The 16299-nt window shown below is 41.9% G+C and overlaps 1 protein-coding gene across 1 annotated transcript in view; it reads left to right on the forward strand.

Annotated features, from left to right (window-relative positions):
* tmeff1a (transmembrane protein with EGF-like and two follistatin-like domains 1a) overlaps nt 1-16299 on the forward strand; it is a 111967-nt gene that overhangs the window by 63989 nt on the left and 31679 nt on the right. The gene's annotated exons all lie outside the window — the stretch shown is intronic.

A 16299-nucleotide genomic window follows, 5' to 3' on the forward strand; every position in this document is an offset into this window, starting at 1 on the left:
AAGATGTGGCGGCGAACCCCCCACACTGAGTAAATGACAACGATTTTTATAACAGCAGCTTAAGAATGTGTGGTCTGTTATTACGCGTTGTGATACGGTATGTGTCGATGGCTTTTTAGATTATGCACAAATGACAAGTTTATGAAAACAACATGGCTAGTGAAATTGCAATGGCATCATTTATCAGCATAAGAAAGCATGCTAACTAACCCTTTATACCATCCCAGAGCCGCCAGAAAAGACAGCTTTTTCACCAGTACTTTTCAGACTTTCAAAGCAGCAGCAGCGATCTTGTTTACCAGATATATTCAATAGTTCACGTCGTAGAAAAACGTTTTGCAACGGAAAAGAAAGCACGCGTTTCTTATTGGACAAGTCGACATATTACCTCCCCCAATTGCAGCCCGTTTGCCTCTGTTTTCTCTAGTGAATTCAACCCTGTCCCTGGGATTCCACATGGTAAACTCCACACTCGCTGTGACAGGTGGATTCTAGCTACAGCCTACAGAACCTACATTTTACAATATAGCCAGTTTTGACTTTGTGGCTGTGGTAACTACCTGCCTGGTTGCCTCACGAGAGAGCAAACACACATTTTCATGGAAAACAAGATACGTGTTAATAAAAGCAGGTTATAAAAGCAGTTCAACTACCTCTTAAACTATCTAGAATGATCCACTTTATCTACAGTAACGTTATCTATAGTAGCCTAGCTAGATAGATATCTAGTGTAGCTAGTTAACATTAGGCTGGTTGATGCAACCAGTTCGTCTGGCTTTATCACTTTTATATGTTAGCAATATATTCAAATAATGATTTACCTTTTTTCATTAAAAACATTATTTAACAATTTTTTTAAATACTTTTTCATCCTTCCACAAGATATAGCCTTGGCAGCAGCTAATGGGGTTCCTTAATAAATACAAATATACATTCTGTTTCCTCCCCTTTAGCCTCCAACAATGCAGACTTTTATTAGGGACCATTGTTGCTTTTCCTTTGACTTGGCATGTGGTTGTGGATATTCTGTACTTTCTTCTGGTCGGTTGTGCAATAGTAGTGTGGGTTGTACTGGTGTCTATGAAGGAGCTTTGTAGCAAGAGGGTGCATTTGGACAATAACAGCTGGAAGAAATGGAGATGACTAATGCTCCTGGTATGATTCTGTTACAGATGTCCTTGAAGCCCAACAGAACACAGTGTTGATATTTTCTCATAACAGCCAAAGGATACACACTATAAACTGTGGTCCAGTGCACACACTGAGAGTAAAGGGTTTCAACCAGAACAGGCCCTCCCTTTAGGGAATGCAATGAATGTCGTTTGTGAAAAATGCCTTGCACTGAGATTCTGAATAAGAAATGAAACAGATGCTTTAAAGAGGGCCATTGCTCCAGCACTAAGAAAATGTACATTTAAATATGAACTAGACAAGCTCAAAACCGTTTGAGGCAATAGAGTTCATGCATTGTTGTACAGTGTTTGAAAAAATAATAATATGAATGGAAAATAAAACACAGATATATTTTGATTAGATAAGAATTCCACCCACTGAGTCAATAGTTTGTAGAATCACCTTTGGCAGTGATTACAGCTGTGCGTCTTTCTGGATAAGTCTATAAGAGCTTTGCAAACCTGGATTGTACAGTATTTGCCCATTCTTTAAAGTATTTCTGCAGTTTCTCGAGCCGATTTATATCAAACTTTTAACTAGGCCACTAGGGAACATTCAATGTTGTCTTGGTAAGTAACTCCAGTATATATTTGGCCTTGCGTTTTATGTGATTGTCCTGCTGAAAGGATTTGTCTCCCAGTGTCTGTTGGAAAGCAGACTGAACCAGATTTTCCTATATGAATTTGCCTATGCTTAGCTCTATTCCTTGTTTTATCCTAAAAAAACTCCCCAGTCCTTTCCAATGTCAAACATACCCATAACATGATGCAGCCATCACCATGCTTGAAAATATGAAGTGTGGTACTCAGTGATGTGTTGTGTTGGATTTGCCAATAACATATTCCTTTTTGTATTCAGGTCAAAAAGTTAATTTCTTTGCCACATTTCTTGCAGTTGTTTGCCTTATTGCATCCTTTTTGACTTATTGCAAACAGTGCATGTTTTGTAATATTTTTTATTCTGTACAGGCTTCCTTCTTTTCACTCCGTCATTTAGGTTAGTATTGTGGAGTAACTACAATGTTGTTGATCCATCCTCATTTTTCTCCTGTCACAGCCATTTAACTCTGTAACTGGTATAAAATCCCCATTGGCCTCATGGTGAAATCCCTGAGAGGTTTCCTTCCTCTCTGTCAACTGAGTTAGGAAGGACGCCTGTATCTTTGTAGTGACTTGGTGTATTGATGAGGGGTTGGTACCGGTTCAGGGAACAGAACTGAAAACAGGAAAATAACAAACATTTTCAAGGAACAGAAACGGAACCTGGAACGAAATTGATCCATACTGTTCCAGAACAGAACCGTTATTTTAAAAGCATGGGAACCAACCGGTTAATAACGTTATTTTACGTTCCAGGCATTGTTTTTCAAGTCCCACATCAAAAAACAACAAAGCGCTTATCCAAAACTCTCACTCTGTCACTCAAACTTTATTTGAGTTTCTGCGTGCAAGCTGAAAATCTTTGCCTGTGCTTGTGCGTGTTTAGGCTACCTGCCCCCCCCCCCCCCCTCCGAAGCGTAGGCTACTGTACGTTGCAAGCTTGATTCAGAAGATGGGGAAAGGGATTTTTTTATTAGCAAGAGAATAATGGATAAACTTTTTCAATGCTAGTTAAGGATACTATAGGTCTAGGTTTCACGTTGGATTTATTAGCTACAAAAAGGTAAGATGGGTTTTTAATTCTGGTGCAACCCTGTACAGTCAAGCTTGCTAGCTAGCTAAACTCAGCAAAAAAAGAAACGTCCTCTCACTGTCAACTGCGTTTCTTTTCAAACTTAACGTGTAAATATGTGTATGAACATAACAAGATTCAACGTCTGAGACATAAACTGAACAAGTTCCACAGACATGTGACTAACAGAAATGGAATGATGTGTCCCTGAACAAAGGGGGGGGGAGAAATCAAAAGTAAGTCAGTATCTGGTGTGGCCACCAGCTGCATTTAGTACTGCAGTGCATCTCCTCCTCATGGACTGCACCAGATTTGCCAGTTCTTGCTGTGAGATGTTACCCCACTCTTCCACCAAGGCACCTGCAATTTCCCGGACATTTCTGGGGGGAATGGCCCTAGCCCTCACCCGCCGATGAAATAGGTCCCAGACGTGCTCAATGGGATAGAGATCCGGGCTCTTCGCTGGCCATGGCAGGACACTGACATTCCTGTCTTGCAGGAAATCCCGCACAGAACGAGCAGTATGGCTGGTGGCATTGTCATGCTGGAGGGTCATGTCAGGATGAGTCTACAGGAAGGGTACCACATGAGGGAGGAGGATGTCTTCCCTGTAACGCACAGCGTTGAGATTGCCTGCAATGACAACAAGCTCAGTCCAATGATGCTGTGACACACCACCCCAGACCATGACGGACCCTCCACCTCCAAATCAATCCCGCTCCAGAGTACAGGCCTTGGTGTAACGCTCATTCCTTCAATGATAAAAGCGAATCCGACCATCACCCCTGGTGAGACAAAACCGCAACTCGTCAGTGAAGAGCACTTTTTGCCAGTCCTGTCTGGTCCAGCGGCGGTGGTGTTGTGCCCATAGGCGACGTTGTTTCCGGTGATGTCTGGTGAGGACCTGCCTTACAACAGGCCTACAAGCCCTCAGTCCAGCCTCTCTCAGCCTATTGCGGACAGTCTGAGCACTGATGGAGGGATTGTGCGTTCCTGGTGTAACTCGGGCAGTTCTTGTTGCCATCCTGTACCTGTCCCGCAGGTATGGTGTTCGGATGTACCGATTCTGTGCAGGTGTTGTTACTCTTGGTCTGCCATTGCGAGGACGATCAGCTGTCCGTCCTGTCTCCCTGTAGCGCTGTCTTAGGCGTCTCACAGTACTGACATTGCAATTTTTTGCCCTGGCCACATCTGCAGTCCTCATGCCTCTTTGCAGCATCTTTCTTTTTGTGTTTTTCAGAGTCAGTAGAAAGGTCTCTTTAGTGTCCTAAGTTTTCATAACTGTGACCTTAATTGTCTACCTTCTGTAAGCTGTTAGTGTCTTAACGACCGTTCCACAGGTGCATGTTCATTAATTGTTTATGGTCCATTGAACATCCATGGGAAACTTAAAGCCTTTACAATGAAGATCTGTGATTTTTTGGGGGATTTTTACAAATTTTCTTTGAAAGACAGGGTCCTGAAAAAGGGACTTTTCTTTTTTGTTGAGTTTAGCTCAAAGGACTTTCAAAGTTCCTCCATAGAAACCGCTCCTCCTAGGTTTAATTCTGTGGATCTAATTCAGATAATGCGTGTCATAACAAGATGCCTAGCTCTTCAAGATTTTTCAACCCTCTCTCCCCACCCGCAAAATTTCAGTCGTATCTTGCGCCGTAGGCTACATTTTCATTTCAGTAGACACTCTTATCCACAGCGACATACAGGCGCAATTAGGGTTAAGTGCCTTGCTTAAGGGTACATTTTCACCGACCTTTCGGTATCTGGCCCAATGCTCTTAACCTACCTCCCCAACACCTGTCTGTCCATCAAACATGTAAACAACTAGCTTGATTGCTCTATCCACACTGATTGGTGAAGTAATTGAATGAGCTAAATGTAAAAAAAATATGTTGATTTCACAGGTTAAAAAATAACAATGAGGAACTATATACACCGTTAATTGTTTTTTGAAACGGTTCAAAACGTTATTTTGCTGATCGGAACAGTGGAACGAAACAAAAATTGTGGTTGTGTTCTCAATGAAACGATTGGAAAATCATTTTGGTTCCAACCCCTGGTATTGATACACCACCCAAAGTATAATTCATAATTTTAATAATAACTCTACCAATACAGTAGGTGCCCTTCTTTGCACGCTATTGGAAAACCTCCCTGGGCTTTGTTGTTGAATCTGTGCTCGAAATTCACTTCTCGACTAAGGGACCAATAATCTGTATGTGTGGGGTACAGAGATGGGGTAGTCATTCAAGACCATTATTGCACACAGAGTTACTTATTATATGCAACTTATTCTCTGATTTGTAAAGCACATTCTTACTCCTGAAAATAATTAGGCTTACAATAACAAAGGGATTGAATACTTATTGACTCAAGACATTTCAGCTTTTCATTTTCTTTTTTTTTTTGTAAAAAATTCTAAAAACATAATTCCACTTTGACATTATGGGGTATTATGTGTACATCAGTGACACAAAATCTCAATTTAATCTATTTTAAATTCAGGCTGTAACACAACAAAATGTGGGAAAAGTCAAGGGGTGTGAATACTTTCTGATGGCACTGTAGTTTACAGTTTTTCTCCACTTGCACACAGAGGAGTTGCCTTGCCTTGATGTTGTGACACTGAAATCCTAGCCTTGAGCAGCAACGTAAAGTATAAAGAAAGCACAAAAAACGACAGTTTCTCCTACAGACTTAATCTCATAATTGTCATTTGTTAGTTTCATTGAACGGTTAAATCTCACCTTTTTGGTAAAAATAGAAGAGATGTGCTCACTTTTAAGGACACAAGCTCAAGTACACAGTACAAATATGAAAATCTGACATTTTATGATGTATTTCCTATTCAACAAAACTGTATGAATAAGGCTTGAAATGACATGTGCTTTTTAAATAGTTTAGAATAAAATTATAAAACCATTAACTATAAGATTTCACCTTCCTTATAACTGTAAAATGCATATTTCTACATTTAGTGTGTAAGAAAATTTTCATATTTTCTAATGGTCTCTCTTGATCAAAACTTCTTCCCCACTGCTGTGAATGTCACACAGAGCTCTGGCTTGGCTTCCTGAACTCAATAGGAATTCGCCATTCATCTTAAATTAATCTTGTCCATATATGACACAGTCGTTTTATTTTTTTAAAATTGATGAATTATTTTTGATGAATGGCTATAAATCGATCTCTGAATGTGCTATAGTTATTTAAACCTCTCTCTCTTGCTGCGCTACGATGTAAGGTTTGCAGGCGTGTGCTTTGTCAGTGGCTGTGATGTAGGGTTCAGCCAGGAGATGGACAGTCGGAAGAGCGAATTAAATGGTGGGAGGAACATTCCAGCCTTCCCAAAACCATGTTTTGTGACGAGAGCACTTCCAGTGTCTACAAGACGACAAGGCTGCATTGAGGCCAGTGCACAAAATGTACATATGTCAAAAGAATGGCTAAATTTGTGGAAGATGGCATCCTGTCTTTTTGTCTATGCAGCCGGTTTGTTAAACCGAGGGTACGGTCTAGCTCTAGCTACTGCATATATTGATGTGCTTTTTGATAGCAAAATAAAATAACCTCTTATACGTTAATTTATACCTGACACGGTGATATTTTCAATGAGACGTGTTTAGTATTTCATTTCCATATATTCACATATTTCTTATTGATAGCAAACTTATTGGGATGCATTTATATGCTTGGTTTGACCAAGGGGTCTGTAGAATAAGTTTAGAGGTTGCAATACAACACAATGCAATGTAATATTAATCTACAATATAGGCTACTCTTATATGCACACAGGGCCTGGGAGGCTCGCAGGGATCCACAGTACTCAATCAATGATAGTTTAACTCAATACTTCTTGTATACCCTAAACTGTTTACATAACTGCACTGTAATTTAAAGCGTTTAAACAGTTAATTGTTTCCCTGCCACAAGGGAAAATGTGTTGAATTACAGGAGATGACCTTAAAACTGCAAAATAGTCTCTCAGATTTGAAGATGGGGGCCTTTAAGATGTTCTTTCCCAGGGCCTGAGACTTGGGGCTCTATTCAATCCATATTGCGGAAGTCCAGCGTTACTGAAATTTAAAGGGAATGGACACCTCATTCACGGTAAACGCTGCATACGTCGGCTCAATCGGAAATTACCTTTACATTTCTGTCACGCAATCTGTAATGCTTCAGCGATACAGATTGAATAGAGGCCCTGGTTTGTCCAGCCAGGTGCTGCAGCAGTCATAGTAAAACTCCTTGTGTGCTATTTTTAGCACATTCTAAAGTCGATGTAACGGCTGTCCTCCTCCTCTTCAGACGAAGAGGAGGAGTAGGGATTGGACCAAAGCGCAGCGTGATAATTTGACATAATGAAGTTTTTTCAAAGTAAAAACGAAAACCGAAAACACTTCAACAAACTACAAAATAACAAAACGACGTAGACAGACCTGAACATGGAACTTACATAAATACACGAAGAACTCACGAACAGGAACAGACTACATCAAACGAACGAACAAACCGAAACAGTCCCGTGTGGTGCAACATACACAGACACAGAAGACAATCACCCACAAACAAACAGTGTGAACAGCCTACCTATATATGGTTCTCAATCAGAGGAAACGTCAAACACCTGTCCCTGATTGAGAACCATATAAGGCTAATTACACCTGACCTAAACATAGAAACACAAAACATAGAATGCCCACCCCAACTCACGCCCTGACCAACTAAACACATACAAAAATAACAGAAAACAGGTCAGGAACATGACAGTCGAGTTGTATTCTGATTTTGAAAGGTCCCTGATGAATTTGCTATCACAAAAGGGGTCCCCTTACCCAAAAAGCTTTGGAACCCCTGATCTATGGCAGGCTTTTGTTTCTTTCCTCTCTAATATTGAACCGTCCAAAGCAGCTCATATTGGCTGTAGGGTCTGTTATGCAGTCATTAGAGGCATTGGGTTGGGGTTTTAGCTTTCCTTCCCATTGATTGTGGATAGACAAAAGAAGCACAAGAAGGATGGCCCTGTCGGTCCCTTGAACAGCGGCAGTCGGATCTGCCATCTCCTCTTACACAGCTAAAGGAAGCAGAATTTAGAATATGCTAGATAGGCCCATTCTATGTTAAGTAGAATGCATCAAGTTGGGCGTCCTCTTGTGTGTGTGCCCAGAATTGTAATGAGGGCCTGATTATTCTCGTATCACTGAGTCCTTGGCCAAATTCATTCAACAGCATTCCATGTACCAGCAGAGCAGAAAGGGTTTTGCCTCAAAAAGTGTCTCGTGCTATAGACAGGTAGAAAATATCACATATTGCGCAAACATTCTGGCCATATTATCATTATATATATTATTGTATTTTTTTCTGATTGTGATAATCTTGTGGTGTAGCCTAGCGGTTAAGAGCATTAGGCCAGTAACCGAAAGGTTGCTGGTTTGAATCCCTGAGCCGACTTGGTGAAAAATCTGTTGATTTGCTCTTGAGCAAGGCACCTAACCCTAATTACCCCTGTAAGTTGCTCTGGATAAGAGTATCTGCTAAATGGGTACTTTGATCGTACAGGCCTTACAATAAATACTGATTTGTTTTATGGATGTATTTGTGATTCAGTGGTAGGCCTACATCACTGCATCGCAGAAATTGATGTACCTTTAAAATGTAGTTTTACATCACCTACTTTATTGTTGTTTATCACTGTAACTCACTCGCAGATGCTGTCTTTCTTGTTCTGCTTTTCCGGCCCCGACTGCAGCAGCACATTGTGCAGTCTTGTGGATCTGCGGAGGGGCAATACTCACCGCTAAATCTGTTTAGTGTTACAGAAGAGAGTGATGTCGCTTGTCACAAGAAGTAGTAAAATCAAATCGAACAGCACTTGAATCGGTTGGGTCTCTGCTTTAAATCAATAATGGGCGAGAATTTCCCTCCTCCGTAACACGCTCACTTTGAGATTTATGCGATTGCATGGATCGGGAGAAGGCACGCTCAAAGACTGCAGTAAGATGGTGGAGGGATGTACAGACTGTGACAACTAGTTACATTTGAGGACAGACACAGGCAAATGAAATGAAATGAATATGAAGACAATCTACTAGAGTTATAGACTATTCACTAGGGTTAGAGGATGTGTGGCAAAATCTGCATTGCTTGTCATTTAATCTCTGGCATTCTGCGTGTTAGTGGTGGTTGCTGTGCTCCCTTCCAGTCTCTCCCATAAGGCTCCCATAAACAATAAGAACATGCAGAGAGGATATTAACACTCTTCATGAGGGACTGTGAGAACTGCCTGAGAGAAGACAAAAGCCCTTTCCATTGACTTTCAAAGCAGACATTTATGAAGCCTCTTTGAGCTCCATGCCCCACTTTAAGACAAAAGCAACTTCCAGAACGAACCACTATAAGGAAGGACAGTTTTGTGGAGATCTGTCATGTCCAATGGCAACTAGAAAGGCAGTGCAACATATAGAGTGCAGTGTTCACTCAGTGGCTGAATGGCAGATATCATTGGGAGACCAAACAAACTGTATTGAATTATAGTATGATAATAATGCATATAGTATACACCAATGGCAGGGGGAAGGGATTATGGATGTTGACATGGGGCCGGAGATTGATAGTAGGCTGGTTGGTGTCCAATCGGTGACCACGCCATTTGCCAATTGTATTGGCCTCCCTGCTGCACCAAAGGCTACACTGCCAAGTCTGATGCCTCTGGAGGCGAAGTCTTTCTTACCCTGTCTTTAGGGTGTGTGTGTGAGAGAGAGAGGGGGCGAGAGAGCAAGGTGTGTGTCTGTGAGAGAGAGAGAGCAAGAAAAAATGTGTTTGTCATATGGTTGTCCATCTCTATGTTTGCCCATGTCTAACTGTCCAAGTCTGCGTTTGAGTGTTTGCATGTCTGGCAGGGAGACAGAGGAGGCGGAGAGAGGGAGGCAGGGCAGGCCGCATTAGAGGATGTTGGCTGGTCCATAGGGAGAGGTTTGGGAGTCTCTGCCAGTAGGTCTCATTTCATCAGGAGCGGAACCAGCAGACACATCCAGGTAGGGAGGAGGTGAAATCCATCAGATTAATGGATAAATAAGGACATGGGATATCAGAGTGGTTTTGCTTGGCTATTCCCTACATTTAGGTCTGCCGTTTCTGGCAGATGGATCCAGGGATAGGCTGAGAGGGTGTGAATACTAGGTAGTTTCAGTAATCGTTAAATGAACTCTCTTGTTCGATGTGTTGCAACTGAAATGGAGAATCTAACACGAGGCAGCAAACGTCACTGAATCTGGAAAACAAAAAATAGCCATGATTGTATGGAGCCATTTCAGTGTGATTTCAACCCACTGGGCACACCATGCCATTTCAGCATGGACAATTGGGTAATATTTGTTTGAGATGTTGATCAATAAGATTGATGACTTTTGCAAATCCGATGTATTTTACACATATATTCCACGTCACAATGTGTTGACAAATTATGTTGAAGCAATGTTGATTCAACCAGTTTTTGGCCAGTGGGAAGTAACTCAAAGAAAATCAATCTAAACGGCATATATGAACGCCTCAAAGATCTGAAAGCATCTCAAATACCGGAACAATGGCCAAAACTTGGACAGTCTGAACAATGTCAGGGAACTGGACCATTTGAAGATACAAATGGTCTCAACAGTACTTGTGTTGCCTTTTAGGATCTGACTTATACAGTACATTAGCCGTTAGTCACTCAGGAAAACTAGGAGGCCTAGGACCGACCCTGGGGGGACACACCATTGTTTTTGCTACTGCCTTTAATTTTCTATGTAGACCTAGCCTACCATCACCACGGTTTATCTGAGGTTATCTGCACTGGCTGGGGTCAGATGTTTGCCTTAACCCGGAACATGGCAGGGGGGTCGGTGGACTGTAAAGTGAAGCAAAGACTGAATACAGTGTTTTTCTTTTGTTGATTGTGTGAGGAGACACACATTGGCTGAATGGAAGGGAATCGCGGTATGGAGTGGATCTTTGGTTGGCTCTCCCTGATTGAGGGCCTCGTCCATCCAGGCTCTCCCAAACCCTGAGGTGGCAGATGGTCCTCCTCGAGAGGTTCTTGTTGTGCTTCTGAAAAGGCCACTGGGTCTTTTGTCTTGTTTACACAGACAGATGGAAACCTCTGGAAAGAAGACCCATTGAGGGCACTGCATGCCTCGCTCTCTTTCGCTCTGTCTTCTTCTCCTCTAACAGTTTGTGAGGGATGGTGGCTGTTTCAAATGTTTGTCTATTTGAGGACTGGAAAATAAAACATTTTAGTCCTGAAGTGATTGGATTTTTTGTTGTTGAGTCAATTGGCGTCAAAAGTTGTGTTTCTCTCTCTCACATTACATCTCTTTCCATCTCTCTTGCTCTCCCTCTACCCCTCTGTCTCACCCCCCTCCCTCTTTCTCTCTCTCTTCTCTCTTCTCTCTCACACTCACACCAACAGCGCTTGCGTGCAGCTTACAGGCTGAAAGGCCTGGGGTCACTCAGCCTTTGAATTCCCCCAGCACTTAAATCTTTCATGGCGTCAGGGTCTTCATCCCCCTGTTCCTTCGCCGCCTGCTGAGAAGCTCCTGCTCTTTCTCTGTGGTTTTAGTTAGTTATTTCAGCCCTCCCCCTGTAAAATTTCTGTCCCCTCCTCCTTTGTAACCGTGTGCTGGGATAGATATTCATGCCTCTTTGAAGCAAGAGGACACAATCACAATATTGTTTTTTCTTCAGGAGTGTGGGGTTTGCTGTCCACCAAAGGAAGAAAGTATACTGTAGTTTAGTGTGAAACACAGATTGCAATGTCAGTTTTCTATTTAGTGAATGTTTCTGAATGTTGAATTCAGTGCAAACTGGAGTGCTGGAGGGCTGGAGGGCAATACGTTTATTTACGGCACGGACAGACCGGTATGATTGCAGGCTGAGAGTACTTAGCAACTCTAAACGAAGTGCAAACCGATTCTACATGTAGAAACGGGCGACAATGACATCCGTCAGTCGCCCAGTGGTCCCTATAACACACCGCGCCGACAGCAAGCGGACGAACCACCCCCTAGTGTACAGAACGACAATCGGTCTGGTGAGTTTTCTCCTTTAAAGTTTAGAAATGTCAACTTTGGATGAGGGTTAAGTTAGGTACAGTAGGTTAAGGTAGGAAGGTTAACAAGGCTCTGCTATTTTGACCCAAACTATGAATGTGCACTTATCAAAATAATAATGAATTCTTAGTCATTACAAAAGTTTACAGTTGCCAATTTATATTGCAAGCATATACAGTTTCTCTTACCTATGTGTCCTCTAGTTACTCGCTGGCATTATATTTCAATTATATTTGTTTCAAAATAGAAAATAGATCCACCTGTCACGTTCCTGACCTGTTTTCCTTTGTCTTGTATTTATTTTAGTTGGTCAGGGCGTGAGTTGGGTGGGTTTGTCTATGGTTGATTTTCTATGTTGGGATTTTTGTGTTCGGCCTGGTATGATTCTCAATCAGAGGCAGCTGTCAATCGTTGTCGATCGTTGTCGATCGATTGAGAATCATACTTAGGCAGACTGGGTTTCACGTGTGTTTTGTGGGTGTTTGTTTCCGTGTTTGTGTTTTTCTCCACACGGTACTGTATCGGTTTTCTGCTCTTCGTTTATTTGTTTTTGTATTTTCAGTGTTCAGTTTCGTTTTATTAAATCATCATGAGCACTAACCACTCCGCGTATTGGTCCGATCCTTCTCGCCTCTCCTCGTCCGAGGAGGAGGAATATGACTACCGTTACACCACCTTTGGTAAGCAGGAAATTGTAACATTTACTGTATCTGCACGGTATCCTCTCAGGTTGCGTAAGCCTTCAGTTGACATGGCAAAAGTCATTTGGTTGTGCTTTTTAGTTGTAAACCAGGCTGTGGGATTGGAATTTGGATTTGTTTTGACAGAGGCACCGCCTTGGCTTTGGTGTTTTGAAGCTGAAGCTGAACTTATTTGACTAAAGTCCCAAACTAAAGTCCCATTGCATTGTCTTTGACTGAAGCAGTCACGACTTCTGCCGAAGTCGGTCCCTCTCCTTGTTCGGGCGGCGTTCGGCGGTCGACGTCACCGGCCTTCTAGCCATCGCCGGTCCACTTTTCATTTTCCATTTGTTTTGTCTTTGTCTTACACACCTGGTTTCAATCCCCCAATTACCTGTTCATTATTTAACCCTCGGTTCCCCCACGTTTGTTTGTGAGTGATTGTTTCTATGTAGGAAGGTCCGTTATTGTGGGCTCTGTTTTTGTATTGCATTTATTATATGTTGAGTCAAATACGTTTATTTACTCATCTCTGCTGTCCTGCGGCTGACTCCTATACACCAGCTACACATAGACCTCGTGACAGAAGCTTAGGTTTCTGATGCCTGTGGTTTCATGTTGTGTTTTTTAGGCAACTGTCCTGTTATGAGACTGTAAACAAAGTATGTATTGCTTCAAATCAAGTAATATCGCTCATGGAATGTCATTCCTTGAGCACTCCAGATATATCTTAGAAATCAAGTGCTATTTGAATGTGAACACTTTTTTGGAATGGATTTGCATGGTTGTTTGTAAAAATAAAGTATTGGTGGTCCACACTTTGATGGTATGTAGGCTACATCTGTTGCTTTAAATTTGGCATTTGACACTTTGGGCATTTGACATTTCAAAGCTGTTTTGACTGAAAGAGAACTGTTTACTTGGTATTTGACGTTGATTCGACCGAGGGCAAAAGCAGTACGAGAGGTCTGTGCCACACAAGCCAATCTTCTAGCATCCCACGTTTGTGCTCACCTCGTAGAAAGCCAGACACGTTCTCCTTCACCTGTGCTGTCTGCACACTTAGTATAGAAAGAGACACACTCATTTAGACACCTCCACAGGAGTCACGGATCACTGGGATGACTTGGCAAACAGGCCCGCACTGTAATAAGCAAAGCCTTCTGTCTGCAGGAGAGGGGGTTCTTCCTGAGGGAGCCATCTTGGATTTGTTCAATATTTATTAATCTAGCCTAATGAATTCCAAGGTGGATGAATCTATTGCGTTGCTCTATTCCTATTCCTTGAAATGACATGGCATAAAATGTTGATTTACCATATACCAACACTGTATGACATGAAACATTTCGGAATAGGTAAATTCATATTACACTAATTGTCTGAGGGTGATTGTAGACATTTCAGAGTGCATGACTACAGCACATTGTAAAACACTGATGCCGTAAATGTTCAGGAACTCTTATCAAGCCAAAGTACCATGTAAAGCTCTTGGAAGCATTGTAACACAATGTTTGTACCCATTTACCTTAAAGTCTCCAAGATTATGCTTTGTCACACAGAGACGAGAGAGAAAAAAGCTACGGACAATACGAGTCTAATTTTACCATGTAAAAAATTGCCCAAATCGATGTTCCATTTTGTCATGGTTGGTGCATTTTTCTGTGTTGCCTGTAGCAAATGGGCCCAAAAAAGACTCAGAGTGAATAATGGAAAATATCATGTTTTATTCAAAAACCAAAAGCAGGCACTTTTGCTCGTGGTGTGAAGGGAACAGTGAAAGGCTTTTTAGAGGATGGTAAACAAAAAAAGTGCTAACTAATCTTTCTTTTGAGGTCAAGCTTTTTTTGGTCTCGAAAACAACAATAGACAATCACATTTCACTCCTCATTGTTCATCAATTTGTAAAGCAGCTTCTCTAAGGTGGCATTGTCTTGATTTGGTTCAAAACAACGGTTTCCTCATTATCAACATTTTGTTTTTGGGCATGTTTTGCAGAGGAAATAATGAAGTCCTTGTAAATATTCACACCCCTGAAAGTGAGTCAGGGGCTGAACAATGTCTGTAGTTGACAATGGAAGTAGAAATAAAGGTTTCGCGATTCTACACTTCCAGTATAACAATCTTAGTAATTGAGGCTTAATTACAACATACCCGTGTTCTACACTAGTGTTTACACCTTAAACAACTACTCCATGTGGACTTCCTTGCTCAAGACCCAAGCAGACCAAAGCATTTGCAAAGTGCGTGCGTGCGTGCGTGCGTGCGTGCGTGCAGGGGATGAAGTGGGTTTAAGCCCTCAAGGAAGTCATCCAGGAAGTCACCTAATCAACCCAGCAGAGAATGGCAATGAACGATTGTGTGTCTGTCTGCACTCTGCATGGTGTGTGTGTGTGCTTTGTGTGCATCTACACACTGCATGTGAGCGTGTGCTTGTCTGTTTTACATGTTCGTGTGTGTTAGTGGGGGATGGGAGATTAGATGTGTCCCTCTATAAATCTCGGGTCAAGGGTCTGAAAAGAGACCGGCTATCGCTCAGCTACCCGGGTGGCAGGTGGCGACTGTGCTTCCGAGCCAGAGCCTGTTATTCAAATGAAGTAATTAGACAAACCCAGCAGTCGTCCTGCTGCACTTACATTTAAAATGTGAAAGACTGTATGTAGTAGGATAGCAGGTTAAAGTGGTTTTTACTGATTATGTGATTGGGAAAGCCTCTTTTTGCTGTGTGTCACAGAAGACTAATATAACAAAACCATTATATATATATATACACACATACACACACTACTGGTCAAAACTTTTAGAACACCTACTCATTCAAGGGCTTTTCTTTATTTTTACTATTTTCTATGTTGTATAATAATATTGAAGACATCAACATGATGAACTAACACATGGAATCATGTAGTAACCAAAAAAGTGTTCAACAAATCAAAATATATTTTATATTTGAGATTCTTCAAATAGCCACCCTTTGCCTTGATGACTGCTTTGCACACTCTTGGCATTCTCTCAACCAGCTTCACCTGGAATGCTTTTCCAACAGTCTTGAAGGAGTTCTCACATATGCTGAGCACTTGTTGGCTGCTTTTCCTTCACTCTGCGGTCCGACTCATCCCAAACCATCTCAATTTGGTTGAGGTTGGGGGATTGTGAATGCCAGATCATCTGATGCAGCACTCCATCACTCTCCTTGGTCAAATAGCCCTTACACAGCCTGGAGGTGTGTTGGGTCATTGTCCTGTTGAAAAACAAATGTTAATCCCACTAAGCCCAAACCAGATGGGATGGTGTATCGCTGCAGAATGCTGTGTGCTTTGAATTCTAAATAAATCACAGACAGTGTCACCAGCAAATCACTCCCACACCATAACACCTCCTCCTCCATGCTTTACAGTGGGAAATACACATGCGGAGGTCATCTGTTCACCCACACCGCGTCACAGAACCAAAAATCTCCAATTTGGACTCTAGACCAAAGGACAAATATCTACCAGTCTAATGTCCATTGCTCGTGTTTCTTGGCCCAAGCAAGTCTCTTCTTATTATTGGTGTCCTTTAGTAGTGTGACCTGATTCACGCAGTCTCCTCTGAACAGTTCATGTTGAGATGTGTCTGTTACTTGAACTCTGTGAAGCATTTATTTGGGCTTTAATTTCTGAGGCTGGTAACTCTAATGAACTTATCCTCTGCAG

This window comes from Salvelinus namaycush, chromosome 11 (assembly GCF_016432855.1).
Source record: "Salvelinus namaycush isolate Seneca chromosome 11, SaNama_1.0, whole genome shotgun sequence".
NCBI classification, from domain to species: domain Eukaryota; kingdom Metazoa; phylum Chordata; class Actinopteri; order Salmoniformes; family Salmonidae; genus Salvelinus; species Salvelinus namaycush.